The following is a 21517-nucleotide window of genomic DNA, read 5'->3' on the forward strand; positions in this document are numbered from 1 at the left end:
TAATAAAAAAAGATTGATCTCCCTGGATAAAAGGAGAATCCTGCCAGCAGAATTACTTCTAACTTGAAATATCATATTAGCTCCTCCCTATGTCTCCAGCCTGCTGGCTGACTCTGCAGATTTGGGATTGACAGCCCCCACACTCAAGTGAGCCAATTTCTAAAAATAAATCTCTTTTTCTTCCTCTGTGCGCGCGCGCACACACACACACACACACACACACTCTTGGTTTCATTTCTCTGGAGAATCCTAACCACTACAGTGACCCACTACAATTAGGAAATGACAGAATATCACCAGCACTTTTGAAGTCTTCTCTGTGGCCATTCTCACTTTATACTGCAATACTAAATCAGGAATGAACACACTGGACAAGAAACATTTTTCAAGGACTCTTCCTTGAAAGAATAGAATCGACATTTTACCCAGTAGATGGCAGGGATGTCACCCCTCTCCATGTGGAGCTCTGCACTTGACGCAGTGAAGCACCTAAATCAACAAAGTAACATTGCTTCACTTTACTGTTTAAGTCATGCGTCACTTGTCAAACCCAAAACACTTCAGCTTGGATTCCACAAGTACCTACCCAGGTCAGGCCTCATCTGAATAGCTCAGGGATCCTCCTTACTTTAAAGCAGCAACACCCCTCCCTGCAGGCCACCCAATATAAATTGTTGGATGGGGCTTTCTTCCATTTCATGTTTCTCACTATATCAGTGTGGAGATTTGACCTTGGCTAGTCCCTTGAATGCATCCCTTCCTGTTCATTCTTGCTGTTAATTCCTTGTTTTAGGCCTTCATTTTCTTTCTTTCACACTGTAGTGTCTGGGCTAGCCATTGCTTTTAGATTAGTTACTTCTAGCATCGGTCTGACTGTAATCTCCCTCTTAAAGCCTTCACAAAGCAGGCCTACTTATTTCTCTTCTTCTCTTGTATGTTTTGTTCACATAAAATTTTTTAAAATTCCCAGTTATACCATAAACTTCAACATATTTACATTTTGCCTCTCATTTGCTTCTCATATAACCAAAGTCCTTTTTTATATATATATTTTTTCCCAATAGGTCAGTCCTACTCATGATTTAAAGTCCTCTGCAGTGGCAAATTTTATATACAACTTTTGCTACCCCCCTGTCACATGAACAGAATTCATTGTCTGTTTTCTACATTCCCAGAACACCTGAGTCCTATCTCTATTACAAACATTCATTAGATTAGTATTTCATGAACTGGCATTAGAGGTTTTTTGGCAAGCCAATTTAGAAAACCTGGAGTTTTCTTTCATGTGTAAGTACCAAGAGGGGCCTGAAACTCCAAGGCCCATCAGCTTCTCTGTCCCACTATTTCCTAGCCATGCCTAGACAACATGACTCCCCAGCTGTGGACACAGCAGAGCCTGATAGGGAAACAGGAGAAGGTATATACAGAAGAGCACACTGCAATTGAGGTACCAAGATGACATCACCATTCAGAAGGAAATGTTTGGCAGACAACTGGAAATGCTCCATACAGAAAGAAATTTGAAAATCCTTAGCATAGATAGCATAACTAAATCCATGAAAATGAAATTATCAGAACAGTTCTTAGAAAGATAACTTATAGCTGGAGATGGGTGGGAGGGAGAAATATGAGCCCTGCAAAACCACTTTTTTTTTTTAATTTAAAAGAAAAGATATATTTTTATTTTCATTTTGCCTTTTAAGAAGGAGGAGAAGCCAGGCACTGTAGCACGTGCCTGTAATCCCAGTGGCTTGGGAGACTGAGACAGGAGGATCCTGAGTTCAAAGCTGGCCTCAGCCAAAGTGAGGTGCTAAATGACTTAGTGAGACCCTGTCTCTAAATAAAATACAAAATAGGGCTGGGGGCGTGGATCAGTGGTTGAGGGCCCCTGAGTTCAACTCATGGTACCCCACAAAAAAAGGAGTAGAAGTAGGATGAAAGGAGGTGGTGAGAAACTAACGTGACTCCATTTTTGAGAAACCAGCCTCTACCTCAGAGCAAAGCCTGTCCAAGGAAGGGGGTGTGACCCTTGTCCTTGGAAAAACTCACAGAGCACTCCTAAGCACATACCCACCCTGCTGAGTTGTTTGTAAATAACAGGAGAGGTCTGAGGCTCCAGGTGTCCCTGACTCAGTTAGGCTAGGTGAGGACCCATAGCAACCCCCCTAGCAACCTCCAATCAGCATGAGACAGGGAAAATACCCGGGATGCCAGATGACCCCCCAGTAGTTTATGGTGGTTGATAACATGTTGGGAAACCATGTAGTTTAGCACGTACACCTCTTGTGGCCTAAACCAATCAGTTCAAACGAATCCCCCTCTTGTACTAACCAATCACCCCTACCCAACTTGTTCCCACCATTAAATGTGCTAATCAATGTTAAGAGTTGTTGTTTGACTTTCCTGCGGTATGGAATGATTTGCTGTGTGATGTTGTGACGCATAGAGTATCCCCCCAAAACCTATAAAATCTCACTGAACAAAGGACCAGGACTCATTCCCTGGGACTGCTGTGTCGAAACGATTGTGAGTCCAGGCTCGAGCTTGCAATAAAGACTCTTGTGTGATTGCATCGGATTCGGCTCCTGGAGGTCTATTGGGGTCCCATGAATCTGGCATAACAGTGGAGGAATAGGAGGAAAAGGGGGAGAAGAAGAAGGAGAAGGAGAAGAAAAAAGGAAGAAGGAAGGAGCCAGGAAGAATGGAAGAACACAGCAACTCCTGAAGGAGGGAAGCAGTAGGGAGTGGCCATCAAGGTCAGTGTGACCTTGATGGAGAATGAGTGGGAAACAACTGAATTTAACCACTGGACTTCTGACCTCAGGCAAGGTGATTTCAAGGGAGAAAAGAGCTTGAAACCAGACTGTGGCACTTAGTTAGTTTGTGAGTTAGACTTGTTCCAGGAAATATCCAGGTGTCCTTGCAAGGAGAGAGCAAACCATAGTTTGACCTGAAGGATTAGCAAGTCCAAGGGAAAAGTTTCTCTTGTTTTCTCTTTCTGTTCTTTTTTCTTCTTTCTTTCCATGTTCCTTTTTCCTTCCCTCCTACTTCTTCCTTCTCTCTCCCCTCCTTCCTTTTCTTTCTTCCTTCCTCTTCCTCCTCCTCCCCCTTCATCTTCCTCTTCTTTTTATTCTAGTATACAGCATACATATATTCAGCTCTTACTAAAATATGTGCCTGCTGATGGGAATAATCCAGTGAAGAGGTCCAGATAAATGATTTAAACAGAATCAATAATTGATGACATAAATCTCAGAAGAGGCAAGGGCTGGTGGCCAGGATTACTAACATCAAAGAAAAACGAAGCTCGTTTTTCTAAAGAAAGGAGAAGCATTTACATAGAAATGCAAGAGAGGAGAGAGAGCAAGATAGTTTAAGAGAGAGAGAGAGAGACAGAGAGAGACAGAGAGAGAGAGAGAGAGAGGAAGAAGAGAGAAGAGGAGAGAAGGGAATTAGAGAGGAGTTAATGAAATTCATACATCATGGTGACTTGGACCCATCTCAGAATGTTGTATAATCTCCTGTAGAAAGTGAAGGTGGTGAGACTGTGTTTAGACTACCTGATGCTTGACATCTGGCTGGTGTTCTGTAAATATTTGTTCAAAGAGGAGAGCTTGGCTAGGTATGTGATGAGGAATCTTAGAGATAAAGAGAATGATTAAATCAAGAGTGTGGATTCCACTGAGTAAACTATTTGCAGGAACCAGTTGGATCATGTTTATGACATTCTCCCACCACACTCCTGCAACACAACCTGGAAACCCAAGGGGAGAAGATAGCTGGTATAGTCTCTTGGTGGTTGGGGATTAACAAAGTGGACATGTAGTAGGAAAAGGGACAACAGAATGAAAACCATGATCATGTAGGAAGCCCTTAGGAGAGTAAGCCAAAAATGCTATCAGCAACGCTAAATTTAGCCAACAATGCTAAATTGTTAGGTACAGCCCTGTTCTTTCTCTTTTTCTTATCATAACAGAAAAGGTTTGACTTTGCACAGACTCTTTCCTCATCAAGTGCCAGTTTCTTGTTTCAGGTTTTCCTTTCATTTCTTGAACACTGCAGTGTCTCTACTATCCCAAAATACTAGCCCCAAATGGCAAACCATCCAGGAAATGGCCACTCTAATCAGACCAAATTTTCCAATGTTCCTGAAGACCCCCACTTGTAACATGAACATGATATATAAATCCCATACATGATGACTCTTGCACCTCCAGACCGTTTCACTTATCTGGAACACTCATACCCTTACATACTCCTTCATTTGGTGGATTCCTCTTCATTCTTTACATTTCAGCTTAGGTATCATTTTGTCTGGGAAGTCTTTTGTCTGTTCATATCTAAGTTCCACCCACAGTCTTTGAACCTCCCTCATCCTAGTAGTTTTCATATTGCATTGCAATGGTTTGAATATTGCTCTTCTCCCAGGCTGGACTATGAGGTCATAATGTCAAGGACTTTGTTCACATTTCATTCCCTAGCACCTAGCAGACTTGTCAACATTTGTTGAATAAATATGTGATGTTCCTGCATACTTTTCTGCCAGTTGAGAAAGAGTGATAGTAGGTGCTCGAATGCCTAGGGCCCCCAGAGAGGGGAAATGTTCCAAATCAGAGATACGTAGACAAGAATTATGAGGTTTAGACATCGTCCTGGGTTGTAATTAGTCTCAAGCATCATAACAGGAGACTTCTTTCAGGACAACAGACTTAACATGAGATTGATGTCAATTTTGTCATTTGCAAAGTGACATTACTTTCTGTGATTAATCTAAGAGCTTGAGTTAGAGGAACAGGAAATCTCCACTAAGCTCTTCAGGCTTCAGACTTGTCAGAAAACAAGAGGTTTAGTTGAATTTTGTTGTTTTTATCTGCTAAAAGTCAGGTTACTTTGCTGCACCTCATTTCTCTAAATGCTTTCTGATATTGGCACATATAAGCATTTATCAGTTACTTGGGATTTGGGTTCTATTCTTTTTTTTTTTAACTTTTTTTAAAGAGAGAGTGGGGGAGAGAGAGAGAGAGAGAGAGAGAGAGAGAGAGAGAGAGAGAATTTTTTTAATATTTATTTTTTAGTTCTCGGCGGACACATCTTTGTTTGTATGTGGTGCTGAGGATCGAACCCGGACCGCACACATGCTGGGTTCTATTCTTGATCATATAAATTAAAAAAAAAATTCTCAAGATACCTGAAATCCACAATGTCTTATCTCCATATATCCATGCACGTTGAATGTGTCACTGAACTTCTTGACCAAAGGTCAGATTGGTAGCCAAATAAAGTTTTCAAAGGACTAGCAATAGAATACTTACTGAAGGATATGAGGCTGTGATTGTTGGAGTGTCAGAACTTGGATCTTTCTATTTCTTACACTAGCAGGATAATGGAAGCTAAATGGCAAAGGATGGCAGTTCTGTGAACTTCACCTGAACTCTAAAATCATTATTTCCTATTTTGATATTCTTACAAGATTTAGCTAAAGATACTCAATTGAAGCTAAGAAGTTCTTGAAATATGTTTACTAAAGTATCTGAATTGGAGCTAAGCAATGGAAACTGTATAGTTATGCAATAGTCTTAGCTGCAATACTATTAGGAGCTGACGGTGTCCTAGCAGACTTATCTTTCAATGAATTTTATGCTTCAAAATTGTAATTTAATTCCAAGAGGTCAATTTCCAGGTACTGAGGTACTTATAAAAACAAAATGGAAACTTAGCACCCTGACATACATATATTCATCTTCTTCCTTATCAGGGTCAGATCTAAGTAATGACAGCAACAAATTGTTCTGGAAATAAGTGAAAACCAGAATAACTAAGCATTTTATGAGCCTTGAAAACAATGAATGAACAATACTATGAGCTTTAGCGTCATATCCAGAAACTGATCATCATCTTCATAGTTACCATTCTGACCTAGATCAACTCATTAGTCTTCTGGATTGTTAAAAGCACCTCTTGATTAGTCTCTCTGCATCAATCATTGCACTCCACAGATGACTCATCAACAAAGAGAGCTACAGGGACCCTGTTAAAACATAGATCAGATTCTAACAGTCCTCTACTTCAAACATACACAGGCACTTCCAATTTACTCAGGGCAACATCTAAAGTCCTCACATAGAGCTTCTAGGACTCCCAATATTTTATGTTTCTTTCTTTTTTTTTTCTTTTTCTTTTTTTTTCTTTTGTGGTGCTAAGGATTGAACCCATGGCCTTGTACATGTGAGGCAACACTCTACCAACTGGGCTATATCCCCAGCCCAATACTGTATGTGTCTGATGTCACCTTCTGCTACTTTCCACTACTACCACATCATTGCTCCACTAGCAGAGCACTGGACACACCGGTGCTTTGCTGTCCCTCCAACATAGGAGGTTTTAGGGACTTTGCACTAACATTACCCTTTGCCTGAAATACTCCACCCCAAATACTCTTATTACTTATTCTCTCACCTGCTTCAGATCATTGCTCATATGTCACTTTCTTGGTAAAACCTTCCAAAAGTCAAAGCCACCCCTTTCCCCTAATCTGACAGTCTCCCACTTTCTTCCCTGCTGTTTTATCCATGGCACCTAGTACCAACTACTCTCTTCCATATTTTATATTCATTCAATGAGGGCAAATACGTTTGTTTTGTTTACTCCTTTATTCCATGAACCTGGAATGGTGCCTGCCACATATTTGGTGCTCATATTTTCGAACGGATAAGTGATGAGTGGAGATACAGGAAGTTCTGCGTGTAGACGGGGTTGAAACCAAAGACTAAATTCACCTTGCTCTAACTTTTTCTAGTGCTTGATAACCCAAGGGCCTCAAATTATTCCTTCTTTCCCAGGTTACTTGATCCCTTAAAATTGGAAAAAAAAAATTAAGAACACCTTCTTGTTTGCAAGATTAAGAAAAAGAGGGTTGACCCCTCATCCCCTGAATTTGTGCTTCCTAATTTATAATCCCCACTGGTCACAGTGCCTCTGAGTTACCCATTTTTTTCTATCCACTTCCCTACCTACTTCCCCAAAATCCTGTTAATAGATGCCAGGGGGCACAGCAGATTTACCACATCCTGGGGGGTAACACAGCACAGAAATTTTCAGGAGTTTTCATCGGTTGGTACTCAGAAAATGCAATATTTGTACAGTCCATTTAGGTAAACTAATTGATCTATATGGGACGTAGTATAAAATTTCATTGCATTTTCTTTATATAACAGAATAATAGTAATTTTTAAAATTCAAAGTATTGGGGAAAATATTAAATTTTGAATTCATATAAAACTTCCCTATAAAAACACTTTAAAATTTTTATTGAAAATGAAAAAATTATTGAGAATATTTTGTTCTCTTTAGTGAATATTTTTCTCATATAATTTTTTTATTGAGCTATAAATCATGTACCATAAAATTCACCTCCTTGAAGTTCATACCCCTTGTAGGTGGTTTAACAGTGTTAACTTTTATTCTCAGATCCTTGTAAATTTGTCATTTTTGTATGTCATAACTGATCGAATATTGGTATTCACATATGCTTCAACCTATTTTACTGGATGATGCAACACTGAAATTCCTCATAATAATGTGAATGGATTTTGAATTCCATTCAATTTTTCATGTCAAGCTCTAACTTGCAGAACTTATGTGTTAAGGAGGAGTCCCTACAAGTGGCTCAGGCCCTGTTGAAAATACCCATCAGCTATAAATGGAGATAAGTATCCAAGATATGTGAAAATAAAGAATTGGTACCATGCCTGGAGCTGTCCTGGCCCAGCCACCTCACTTGCCCCACCAAATATTCCCTACTATGCGTAATGTTTCCTACAAGCTACTACTTGCTTTATGCATTGGGAACATGGAACATGGATTTCTTCTTTAGCACCGTGGCTTCATTTCCTATTGACGGGCTCCAGACCTGGTCCCACACAGCTGTCCTGGAAGCTAAAAGATTATGATCTAGCAGTGTACCTATGGCCTATTGTTTAAGAAGTTCTGGTTTGTGAGAAATATAGTACCAAAGAAAAAGAATCAGCTTAGAAGTGAACATTAGACATCATTTCCTTGAAGACTCTCCCTTAGCTATTTAAGGAATTTTCATTAGTCATATTCTACCTCTGGCTCAAGATTGTATGCCATTCCCTAGGTGGGCAACCTAGGGAATGGCATACAAAATAAAAAATATAATAAAAATCTAAATACACACACACACACACACACACACACACACATACACACACACACACACACTATGGATGTGGCTCAGTGGTTAAGTACCCTTGGGTTCAATCCTTGATACCAAAACAAAACCAAACCAAACTTCATGTAAAATGCTCAAAGAAAGAAGTCAGACACAGAACTACAGAACTACTCATATGGTTTGATTCCTTTTCTATGAAATGCTCCCATTTTCTCTCTCCAATCTTCTTGCCATTCCAAATTCTCCAAACTCCTGCCTTCTCTGGCCAATAAGAGACATATGTATCACCCAGAGACATATGTACTTCATTGTATCAACTATCTTTTATAGACCAAAGGGCCATTGCTCATTTTAAAGAATTCTGCTGTTTTTCTATTGATGGTATTTTTCTTCATATTACAAACTGGATCAAGATGAGTTAATGGAGAGGAGATAGAGAGCAAGCTCAAATCTGATTCCCTAATCTCTAGTAGCAAAGGAATATAAGGGACCCCAGGGTAAGGGAAGACAGATTGGTTGGAACTAGTGGTCTCTGTGGTGGTCTCCACACTCTTGGCATGGGTCCAGGTGGGAGCATATGGACAATTCTGGTTTGTTCTGCAACTGTTGATATCACTCCTTGGTTCCAATCAAGCTCCATGAGGCCCTATTCTTTTTCCTCAGGTGTTGCTCAGTGGGAGACTTTCTGCCAGGCTTTCAAGGTCATTTTGGGTCAGGTCCTATGGTAGTGCACCTTGTGTCCTAAAGAACAACTTAAACAGTTTTTAAGATCATGGAAGTTGTCATTTTATGACTTGGTTTTATTATCCTGCCATCTTTGGCAAGTTGCTCTCTTTGTACCTTGGAAATCTCTCTCTCTCTCTCTCTCTCTCTCTCTCTCTCTCTCTCTCTCTCTCTCTCTTATTTTTTGTGGTATTGGAGATTGAGCCCAGGTGTACTCTAACATTGAGCTCATTTCTCAGCTCTTTTTATTTTTTATTTTGAGATAGAGTCTTGCTAAGTTGCTGAGGGTCTTACTGAACTGCTGAGGCTGGCCTCAACCTTGTCATTCTCCTGCCTTAGCCTCTCAGATTGTTGGGATTACAGGCATGTGTCCCCATGCCCACCTGGATTTCTCATTCCCAAATGACAAATGACCTCATCAGATTCAGAAGAGGATTAAATGAAGCAATAGATATAAACTACTTACATCCAGGCCTAACATAGAAACAGTTCATCAGCACTCAGCAAATATTAAAGTAAACAAAAAAAAAAAAAAAAAAAAAAGAGAGAGAGAGAGAGAGAGACAATCCAATGATCATATTATTAAAATCAGGGCTCATCTAGAAAGTATAAATTTAACTGCCAGGGGCATCTCTCCCCCAACTCCTCCTCTTTCTTTCCCAAAGTTAGTCAGAAAACTGATAGTGGGAAATGTCCTAACCTGTGCTTGAATCATCCCTTGTTAATGAGTACACAGAGAAAGTGGTTGATTACAAATCATGAAAAGTCAGCTACTAGAAAATGTGACACTTTAGATAATACGGTTATATGTGAAATATTTTGAAGTAAACAACAACAAAAAAACCCATATCATCTTTCATATTCGTATTTTAAAATGATGGACTGAAGGAATAAAAATATTTCTTTTTCATGTATAACAGGATAAGAAGAATCATTGATCATTAGAAGAATCATATTTATGGCTTTATAAAAATATTTTCTGATAATTCTTAATCTGCTGTTGCCATCCTAATCCTTGAGTATATTTAAGAAAAGCAAAAAGGAGTCCATGAATTGATGACTATCACTTATTAAGTTCCGTTTATGTGTTTTACACAGTGTTAAGCACATCAACTACCTGATTTCATAAGAAATTAATTGTGTTCAGGTTGATATTATTGGATCCATCTTCCCTACAGAGTTCAGTGATCATATATCTAAAAATTTGCAAAACAAAGATTTAAAAACAGGTCTAATCAAAGCACTTGAGTACTGGCAATTAATTATGAAGCTTTTGAGATGTTTCAGTCAGTCTTTCATAATCACTGTGACCAAAACATGTGACAAGAACAACTTAAAGGAGGAAGTTTATTTGGAGCTCACGGTTTCAGAGGTTTCAATTCACAAATGGCCAACTTCATTGCTCTTGGCTGAGTGTGAGGCCCACAGAGGAAAACTGCTCAGCTCATGGAGGAGTCAGGAAGCAGAGAGAGGGTGAAGAGAAAGGGCCACAGGGAAGACATATCCTTCAAGGTCAGATCCCCACTAAGCCACCTCTCTCCAGCCAAGCTCTACCTGACTAGAGTCACCACCCAGTCCACTCAAACTAGGAGCTCAGTTTACAGTTCTCATAACCTAGTTATTTCATCACCAATATTTCTGCGTTAACAGGAGTTTTTTGGGGGATACCTTATATCCTAACTATAACAAGAAACTAAATAATTTCCCAGCTGAAGAAGAGTATCCCATATCATATACTTTTGAATATTAATTTTTAAAACTTCATAAGGAATACATAAAAGTTGAATATATTTCTGAAATTACAAGAAAGTAAATATATTTTAACTTAGAAATGACTATGAATTAACATATTTAAATAGTGTCTCAAATTCAGGATTTTATGAATTTTCTTTTTTTACAAAATGGAATTAACTCAGGAGAAAAGCTATATACTTGAGGAGCATTTGCAAATAAAACACAAAACAACAACAAAACACAAAAAGCCCAGCCAACTGAAAACCCACTTTAACACTGGTTATTTCCAGTTAACTTTATGACATTTAAAAGTATTAATTTAAAAAAAATTATTAGATATATTAGATATTTAAATTACAGAAAGGATATATACTGCTTTTGTTCATTTGAATGAAACAGACATACCCAGAAAGCTAGTAACCTCCCCTTACTCATCTACTCTTTCTCTCTCAGTGAACAATTTTTTCTTTTTTGTACCAGGGATTGAACCCAGGGGTGCTTAACTACTAAGCCACTTCCAAAGCCCTTTTTATTTTTTATCAGTGCCTTGCTAAGTTGCTGAGACTGGCTTTGAACTTGGAATCCTCCTTCCTCAGCCTCCTGAGCTGCTGGATTACAGATGGTCACCACTGCACCCAGCTCAGGGACACAATTTTGATGTGTATCTTGATACATTTTTTTCTATATTCATATTGAAAATGAAAATATATAAATAGTATATAAGGATAATTTTTTATTATAAAATGTTTAATATTATTCAGCCACTGCATTTTTAAACTTAACTATCATGTGGAGTTTCCTTTAAGACACTAATTTATATCTTATCCAGTGATTCTCAACTCTTGCCATACATTAGAGTCAAGCAGAGAGCTTAAAAAAAAAAAAAAAAAAAAAAAAAAGAAAGCAAGAAGTTGCCAGAGCCCCATCCCTGGAGATTCCAGTTTAATTGGTTTGGGTGGGGCTTTGGCATCAGACTCTGAAGTTGACTGTGATGTGTAGCTACTTAGAACCACTGATTGAAGCAATCCAAACAGGATGCAAATAGCTACAAGCCTGAATTGTCCCGGTATACACTTTCCCAGAAAGGCCTTCCAAGAGGTTACATCCCTGCTGATTAGGGAGCTTAAGGAGGCCCATTAGAAGTTTTAAGTTGCTCTGGAAGATTGCCTAGCAGAAAGGAAATTTGTTTCATCTCAATTCATGTTGAAGATAGTCACATGACTGCTACTAGGACCAGGACTTTCCTAGGCCATATAAGTGGCAGTGTGTTGTACCAAGGCTGGAATTATTCCAGAGTTGACTAAACTCTAGCAATTTGCCCTTCCTTGCAGAAGGAGGTTACCTTAATCAAGCATCACAGGATACCACACCCAGACCTTGTTCCTCCTCATTTGGCACAACTACCTTCTAGGTGGGTGCAAAAACTTGTTTGGCCTCTCCTGTTCTGAGAGTTTTCAAACCTCCCAACCAAGCTCCTGTATCTGTCCTGGTGATAGCTCCACTAATGCCCAAACATTTGCATGATTGTTTAGTTTTCTTCACACTGCTACACATTTGAGAAATATTTGAGAGAACAGTAGATAGAGGCAAAAGATAGGCGAGCTGTGGAGGTTTTTGGTCTACATTTAATATTTGTTTTGGTGAGGAAAAACAATTGGCAGGCAGTGATTATTATGAATTCTTCTGAAAGTTCTGCCTTCTTTAAATGGTCTCTCCTCTTCCCAAAGCATTTAGTTCATCAGAAGTTATGAATGACCAGAGAGACCATTGAAATTTTTTTAGAAGTTTATTTATTTATTAAGTTTTTTAAAGTTTTAAGTCAACAGACCCTGTCAGGTGTATGATTAATATAGCTGCCATATCCTGAGTAAAGAAATAGAAAGGTAGGCAGTAAGAAAAAAACGCAGTATCAGAACTGTGGTCTTTTTCTTTTCTAGCTATAAAACTGCAATATTTATTTTTTAGATTAAATATTTTTCCCACCCAGAAAATAATTGTCGAGTGTTTCGAGTCCTGGTAAATGACTCAATTGTTCAACCAAATTATAAAACAAGAAAAAACGAAACCCTCAACCACGGGCAATCTGTAATGCAAGGTGAAAGTCAGAGGTGGGACTGTACCAGCTCTGGGTCACTGGGGCATCTGCCAAGGGAGACCGGCAGCTCTGTCCAACAGCTGGAGCTTGGAGCCTTGCAGCTGCCAGGCTCCTCCCGCTCGACGTCACGGGAGGCGGGACAGCAGGCAATTGGCGTTGCACGGAAGCTTGAGCTGCTCCAGAGTCCGGGCCGCGGAGGGGAGGAGGGGGAGAGGGAGAAATTGGTCGTGGATTTTGCTCCGGCTCCAGCTGCTGCTCTAGCGCTGAGAGATTGCCACTAACCCCATACCCCAAGGCAAATGGCTGGCTCGGAGGCGTAACTCGCCTTCACTCTTCGGATCTGTACTTGGTTCTTTTCTTGCACCTTGAAATTCATTGATCATCATGCTGTGATGTGTGCCCGGGGAGAAATTGGTAAGAGTGAAAGAGCAAACCTTTCTATTTCGCAGCTTTCTGCCTCACTGCTCTCTTTCTTTAAGTCAGTCTCAGTCTCTCTCTCTCTCTCTCTCTCTCTCTCTCTCTCTCTCTCTCTCTCTCCTCTTCCCCTTCCCTCTCTCTCCCTCTCTCCCTCTTCCATTCTCTCTCTCTCTCTCCCTCTCCCTCTCCCTCTCCCCATCCAATCATGTTTAGGTTTGATGACAGGGCTCAAAACTAGAGTTCTGGACTTAAAAATGGAGGAGTGATTGCACCATTTTCAGTTATTGGATTTCTCTAGGGAAATTATTTGACTTATACTGAAAACTGGTTTTGGTAAGAAGGTAAATCATGCAGACACACCCGTTCACACACATTCTTTTCGAAATCGAGCCCTTTAAAGTCATTTTGGCTACTTGCCCCAAAAGGTGATGAAGAGGAAAAGTGTTTAGCAATTTAGAACAATACATAAACCATGGACTGATTGTTACTTGGGAAGAAAAAGGTGTTTGCGTTGCAACTTGCTCAGAAATAGTTTTGAAACCATATTCTTTCCTGCTAACACTAACTTTAAGAACTCAGTTGTTATCTGGGGCGCCCTTCATTTTACATTATAGAACATATTCTTATATTTTTACTATAAACAGCAGAGAGATGGGTTGCACAGTGAATTCCTGAGGTGGTAGTGACTTGGGACCATGTGCCTTTGGAAAGAATATATTTAAACTACACATATTCATTAAGGCATGCTGACTCAGGTATTTAGAATGTGATCTAAATAAAACCAAAGTTTCTTCTTGCTTCTTTTCACAAGAAGATAGTTCTTTTCAATTTTATAGGGTCTGGGCAGTTCTCTAACTCTAATCAACCTTGAAAAATGTACCAACAAAGGTAGGGATTCCACCAGTATTATTGTATCAGTCTAAATTAGATGAGGCCAAATTTAATTTTTACCAACATAAAAAAAGTCTTTGTTGATTTGTGAAGAGTGAGAATTGTAACACATGATCATCTTAACAGGATAACTAATTCAGTGACCCAGGCGAGCCCACACTTCAGTCTATTTCCAAAGGTAATAACAGCTTTTTCCAGACTGTTTTTTTTTTCTCATTATAAATGTATCTTACAAATCTACATTAAGATAGTTTGTTTTTATCAAGGTGAGATTATACTATACCTGTTGAAAAACATGGTAACAGCATTGGAACAATCTATTTAGGAAAAAAAAACATTGTAACGGTTGTCACTTGTTACATTTTATGCAAAACAAATGAAGAGTTTAAACAGTTTGAAACAGGATGTGGGAAATGTTTGACCTTGGCTAACCAAAAATGAATACTTTTCATACTTACTGACTAAACAATTGAATAGCATATTATTTTGATATTGTCAGTAAAATGAAGGGAAATGCTCAGAATTGGGTTATAATTGAACAGAATGATTCATTTGTTAAACAAATGTACCTTTTAGAATCAATTTTAAAAATTAATACTTACAAAATGTCCACATGCTGTGTTTTATTTATTGTCTACTTTAGTTGGAAATTGTATTTTTTTTAATGAAGACAAAGAAAAATGCTGTAAGCAAGACCATTTGGGGACTCTCAAAACAAAACACATTGATGAAGATAAATTTAAGAGATTATCATGCTTAAGAAAAGGAGAATCTATTAACTTCAGGAACAATAATATGTATGCTGGATGCTATCACCATACCCAGTTAATTATTACAGCAACTGAACAGCTTTCCTTATCATTTAGCAGAGGATTATTGTATTCTCTTGAAAACATTATTGGCTCCTTATTCTCTTTATTTCATTTCAGAAAAAAAGTCTTTAGCCATAGAAACAATACTATTCTTTGATCTGTGAAGTAAGAAGTAGTAGTGATACTAATTTTGTAAAAGTTGTGGCCTTAATGGAATAACATTTAAGGTGTTTAATGAAGGGTATATTAATACAACTATATGAGGCAATAATATGGTAATAGGTTTTAAAACCTGAGACTATTCATAGGCTTTGACTCAATGACCCTGGTTCTAGGAATATACATAAGAAAATTATGTGAATTCCATTTGAAGATTTATAATTAGATCATTACAGTGTTACTTACCTATAGCTTGAAAAAAAATCAGAAACAGCCTATAGCAAAATATTTAAATAAATTAAGTTTTATCTCTTTATATACATAAAATGCAGATACCAAAATAATTTTGAAAAAAAAGTTATGACTTGGAAACATGTTACAGTATATTGAGTGGCAAGATCAAATACCATATATCTTGAATGTATAAAGTATGCCTTTTAAAGAATTATATATAAGATTCAATTAGTCAATAAATATTTATTAAGCTCTTAAATATCATGGTTATAAATTAAAACATTGAGTAAGTTCCTGTTTGAATATAGTTTCTCTTGCATTAATAGGTATATTCATTAATATGTCATGTACTAAAATACACACATACACATTTCTAGGGGGTAGAGTTATAGATTTCATTTTCTTTTTTTATATTTTTCCTGATATTCCCAAGTCTTCTATAGCAACTATTACTTTTATAATCACAAAAATACCATTTTCAAAAGTATCTCCAGAAATACCGTAAGCAAAATCAAAAGACAAAGGCTAGGCTCTATACTTAACCGCCAGCATACCCTTTTTAAAAGACATTAAGCAGTGCTTTATAATATTGCTGTGGTTTGGAAAGTGTGTGTACTCCGACCCAAGTTCATTTATTGATTCCTAATCACTAATTTGATAGTCTTGAGAGGGGGGGTCTTTAGAAGATGTTTAGATAATAGGGCAGAAGGCCTCATAAATGGGATTAGTGCCCTTCCGAAAGAGGCATAGAAAGCTGCCTTGGCCATTCCCTCATGGGAGGATATAGCAAGAAGGTGCCATCTAAGTACCAGACAATGAGCCCTCACCAGACACCAGATATATTCACACTTTGATCTTGGGCTTTCCAGCCTTTTTTTTAATTATAAGAAACAAGTCTCTGTTTTTTTTTTTTTTTTTTTATAAGCCACCTAGTAATTTGTTATAGCAACCCTAAATGGACTAAGACAGACAGATGAACCCCCTTGTAGAATTGACCCCCAATGAGAAATAGACATAATTTGGCAATTCACAAAGGAAAATAAACTGAAAATTTTCAAGGTTGAGGGAGGGGCAATGTTAACCTCTCAATCATCAAAGAATATCAGAATAGCAATAATTGTGTCCCCACATTTGCACACATCATGTTAGTAAACATCGAAAGCAAATCGAATTGTATGAGGTTATTAGGAAGACTATTCAATGATATAGAAAACTATTCTGATAGGGAATATGAGAAATGAAAAAAAAAAGAAAAGAAAAAACAAATTGCAAAATGATATTGTAGTGTTAGAAAAACAAAATCAACCTATGCACAGAAGCTACTTTAATGGAGAGGAGCAAATGAAATATTAACAGTACTTTCGTTTGGGTGGTGAGATTTTAGGAAATTTATATTTTTCTCATGGTATTAATCTATAGTTTCTAAGATTTTTGCAGTGAATATATTTAGTTAACAGAGGGGAGAAAAAGCCAATCTCCTAATAAAACAATCTGTCCTGATATGAAGAGCACATAAATAAATATCCAGCCCCTTTTATAGAGTTCCCACAATCTCCCTCATTACATTGTAATTTTATGTCAAGTATTATTATTTCTGAACTATATTTGCTGGTGAGAACATTTGGACTAGAGGGAAAGCCACAGGCAAAGCTTGATTCTACTCACATTTGCTCTTCTGCTCCCAGCTATTTTCTGAAATAATAAGCAGGGTTAGATTAACTAGAGTTTAACTTCCCCTTCATTTCCTGTTGATCACATCTGCTGGGATCTGATGCTGATAGGCCTTAATTAAATACTTCTTAGTTGATCTTCCTGAAGTTTATTTATTCAGTTTAAGGCCTTTCTGAATGAAGATGGTAAATACAACTACATTTCTGTTAGTAAAACAAACTTAGAAGTTTTCAACTCCTTAACATGTAAGATGGATTGTAAAAATCTTAATCTCCTTGGTTATAAGAAGGAAAGTGAAAATCAAGTTTGAACCATCCTGAATGTTGTGAAATCCTTTCTTTAGTTTATAGTATTCATAATTACTTAGCATGATTTCACAACATTCTAATTTACTTTAATTAGACTATAAAGTATTATAGAAAGTTATAGTTAAACATCATAATTATAACACCCTCCCCCCTTTTTTCTTTTGGTACTGGGGAATGAATTTAGGGACATTATATTGCTGAGCTACACTCACAGCCCTTTTATTATTTTTTTTGAGACAGGATCTCACCAAGTTGCCCAGGCTGACCTCAAAATTGAGATCCTCCTGCCTCAGCCTTCCTAGTCACTGGGGTTTCAATTATCTGCCACTGTGCCCTGCTATCCTTCTTTTCTTTACTAAAAACTGTGCTAAAAAGATGCTCTCAGATGTTTTTGTCAGAAGTTCAACTTTCCTGTGATATCCTTTAGTTAAGAAATCAATGATTCTACCTTACCCAGGTAAAAAATTCCTAAATCTAAAGCATTATTACACTTTTAAGATCCCTAAAACAAGGACTAAAAGGAAAGGGAAATGCTCTCAATGGCATAAGGGAACTTTGAAAAAGCAATCGTCCCATACTAGCTTTCTTCTCCCAAATTGTCACATTTCATTTGAGCAGTGCCAGGAGGGACCATGATGATCCCAAATGTCCAGTCAGTCACATATTATTTTGTATGCTTCATATTTTGGGTCATGGTCAGGATAGGTGTGTTAATGATAGGAATATATGGATGAGGTATATAGGCTTAATGATGTAGGGCGATAACAGGCAGAGATCAGAAATGGCACCAACACAGGAGGCACCCGACCACGTGAGGAACATGAGAAGGTGGCTCATGCTGAGGCAGAAGGATCATGAGTTCAAATTTAGCCTCAGCAACTTGGTGAGGCCCTAAGCAACTTAGTGAGACCTTGTCTCAAATAAAAAATTTAAAAATGGGCCAGGGATGTGACTCAGTGGTTAACCTCTGGGTTTAATCCTTGATACTAAAAAAAAAAACGAAAAGAAAAAAAATCCACATTATATTCTCAAAATATCTCCAATGATTCCCTGTTTCTTCTAAACTAAGTATAAATTCTTCATCTAACAATTGAAGACTTTAAGATGGTTCTAATATAGATTCCCACTGTAATCTCCTATTAGTCCTTAATTTATATTTGAATTTCCAGCAATATAAAACTACTCACAGTTGCTTACAAAACAGTTTCCAGCCACCTTCCTTTTCATAATATTACTTTTTCAAAAATCTACAAGTAGTCTCTTCTATAGGGAATTTGGGTTTTTGCCAAGGCTCATTTAGATGCTCTCTCTGTCTCATGAGAAGCAGTCCTCTTTTCCCTTTCCAACCTCTGACTCCATACTGTGCCTTCTGGTAGGATTTTCTATTTCCCTAAATTCATGACTGCATGATTATCCAATTTTATCTTTTTAAATTGAATTGAGAATTTTAATCTCTTTCTGGGTATTTTTTATTCATCCCCTAAGTACCCAGCATTGAATGTAGGGCAAGGTAAAATAAACGAATGCTAAAAAGTAAACTTCTAAAACATAGAAGTTTTCACCTGCATTGTTCTCTGGTTTATTTCCTGTATCTATAACAATTCCCCACACAGCGAGGGAGCACAGTAAACTCCATTTAAAGGAAGGCACTGAGCATCTTCTGTGTGTCAGGTACTACATATTCCTTAATAAACCTCCATACAAAACTCTGTGACATAGGTGATATTTCATTTTACAATTTGGAAACAGGCTTAGAGAGGCTAAGGGTTTATGGTGAGTGGTCAATTATTGTGAATCTGTTTGCTGTTTTGAAAACAGCTAAATATAGTATCAGTACTTACTCAAAATGAATATATTTGGGGAGTTGAGTAGCATTGAATAAGTTGACTATTTATTTACCATAAATTCATTTTATAATTCCAGTAAAAATGATCAACTTCTTTTAATTACCATTAATAGTTTGACCTGTCCATTACTGACATTTATATACTAGTCATTCTTAATGTTCCGATCTCAGGGACAATTTAAATATGTATGTTGTGATAATTTAGTGATTGGCATATGTAATCTATACTTCCATTACGTTAAGTCATGAGATGAAGTAATTTTTAGCCATTGAGAAATAATACTTACCTATGTAATATTTATAACATATTTAAAGTTACTCCGTAATTTCCAAAAGCAAATTATTAGGTTTTAGAGGTTAAACTCTTCATCCATTATCTTGAAATAACTTTTCTACAGTTCAAACAAAATAAAGGAAGTAATGCCTGTCTTTTTCACTTATCCAGCAATGACATATACCTTAAAGAGAAGACATACTTCAAAACTTTAGTCTTGTCCTATTTATATGATTCATATTTATAGATCTGGGTAATATGTGAGAGACATTTAGAAAACATTTGATTTAGTCTATTGATATAAACTTTTAGTTTTAAAAGTCCATTTGGTCTTTCAATGACTGAGTTCTTTCCACTTTAGCTACAAGTAAGTCCACTTTCCTATTTCTTTTCATTTATCATTTCTTAACCATGTTATTATTTTAAAAAATTTTTAGAAATTTCAGTGGTTATTTATACAGAAAATAATTGTCCTATTTCTTCAGTATCAGAAAAGCAGTTTCATTGATTACTTAAATAGTAATACATACACATGGGTGGAAATGATTAACTGCATAAAGATAATGTTGAGTGATTATGAATTCATGGGGCAATATATTTATAAATTAAAAGAAAGACGTTCCAGGGTAGCTTTGGGTTGTTTAGGTTGATGGTTTTCAAAGTGTGGTCCCCAGACTAGAAGCATCAGTTTCATTTGAGCTTGTTAGAAATGCAAACCCTCAGGTCCCACTGCAGGCCTGCTGAGTCAGAAAGTGGGCAGGTCCTGTGCTTGGCAGAAAAGAGGTAGATACTGTGCTCTTACAAGCTTTCCTTTTGATTCTGATCTGTGGTAAGTTTGAGAACATAGACTTCCCGCAGGATCCTCAGGTGAGAAAGCCAGCGTATTCACTGGCCCACTTTTAAAGAACTGGTTTCTCATACTTCTGTATTATCCCTGGGCTGGCTGAAAAAGATGTTGTTTTAAAAAGTTAAACTCGTGAAGAAGCCAAAAGTGCAATGTTCGATATTTAAAGATTTGTGTTGCCTAGCTTTATGTTATTTACTTGGTGGCGAAAGATCTCCTTTAAAAGCAAAATTAAACTAAATACATTTTGTGTTTCATAGGAGAAAAGAGGGCGCTGTGTGTGTGCCCCTCTCCTTTGATCTTGGGTATATTTTTGGACAATGATTAAAAGAAGCAAATGTGACTCTTAAGACTCTCAGATTGTGCATGAGGAATCAAGTTTTCTTAGAGAAACTGTGCATGTTTATAGAGGTAGGGAATGATCTAGATTCCCTATGGGAATGACTGATAACTCTATATAAAATTAGAGCAGGGGTTAGGTGGTGTACACCCGTAAACCCAGGGACTGAGCATGCTGAGACAGGAGAAAAACAAATTCAAGGCCAGCCTCAGCAATTTAGGGAGGCCTTGTCTCAAAATAAAAAATAAAAAGGACTGGAAATGTACTGTAAAGTGTCCCTGTGTTAAATCCCTAGTACCCCCCAAAATAATAAATAAGCAAATAAAATTAGAATCCAATCATAAAAGTATTTTCATAGTGCATCTGTACATAGCATAGGCTATATTCTTTGAATACACATTGGATTTAATCAAATTGGATTAAATTCTTTATGTATCACTGGAAATTTTGGTTGTCTGTTTTCTTTACCTTAACAGTGCATGTGACGCTGAATGTGGTAATTTCAGAATATTATATATTGGTCATATTATGAAGATACTAGGAATCAGCAGGAGTCTTGAAGTGGGTTTTAAATTACAATTTGAAAATATGACCAATAAATTCTGACCCCCACTGACTTTAATGTTCTAAAGTAAAGAGCAATCAAGGTAATATTAAAATGTAAAATGGTCTTATTTATGAGACTTTGTGATTTTTTTGATATCTAGTATTGTATATGTCTTTCATAAGTATAAACATGTTTTACTGAAATAATTATCTGAGCTTTCTTTTATGCAATATCCTTTTAATTCTACTCTTAATTAATTTTCATGAATAAGACTGTGTCCCAGAAGTATCTAGGCATTTAAATACACTGACTTTTAAAGTGTAATGAGCTGTATCTATGAGATATCTTTTAGTGATTATCTTTTTGGCTAAAAGAATACTTTAATTGGCTTTACACCATTTATAATTACATTCAATACTTCTTGGAAAGAG

At 37.2% G+C, this 21517-nt stretch overlaps 1 protein-coding gene across 1 annotated transcript in view; it reads left to right on the plus strand.

Moving 5' to 3' along the window:
• The first annotated feature begins 12938 nt into the window (after window positions 1–12938).
• The window catches only part of Atp10d (ATPase phospholipid transporting 10D (putative)), a 105100-nt gene continuing 96521 nt past the window's right edge, over window positions 12939–21517 (plus strand). Inside the window, exon 1 of the mRNA XM_076864614.2 lies at window positions 12939–13157. The gene's annotated coding sequence lies outside the window, so the exon portion shown is untranslated. The remainder of the gene's footprint in view (window positions 13158–21517) is intronic.

Source organism: Callospermophilus lateralis, chromosome 8 (genome assembly GCF_048772815.1).
Source record: "Callospermophilus lateralis isolate mCalLat2 chromosome 8, mCalLat2.hap1, whole genome shotgun sequence".
Classification (NCBI taxonomy): domain Eukaryota; kingdom Metazoa; phylum Chordata; class Mammalia; order Rodentia; family Sciuridae; genus Callospermophilus; species Callospermophilus lateralis.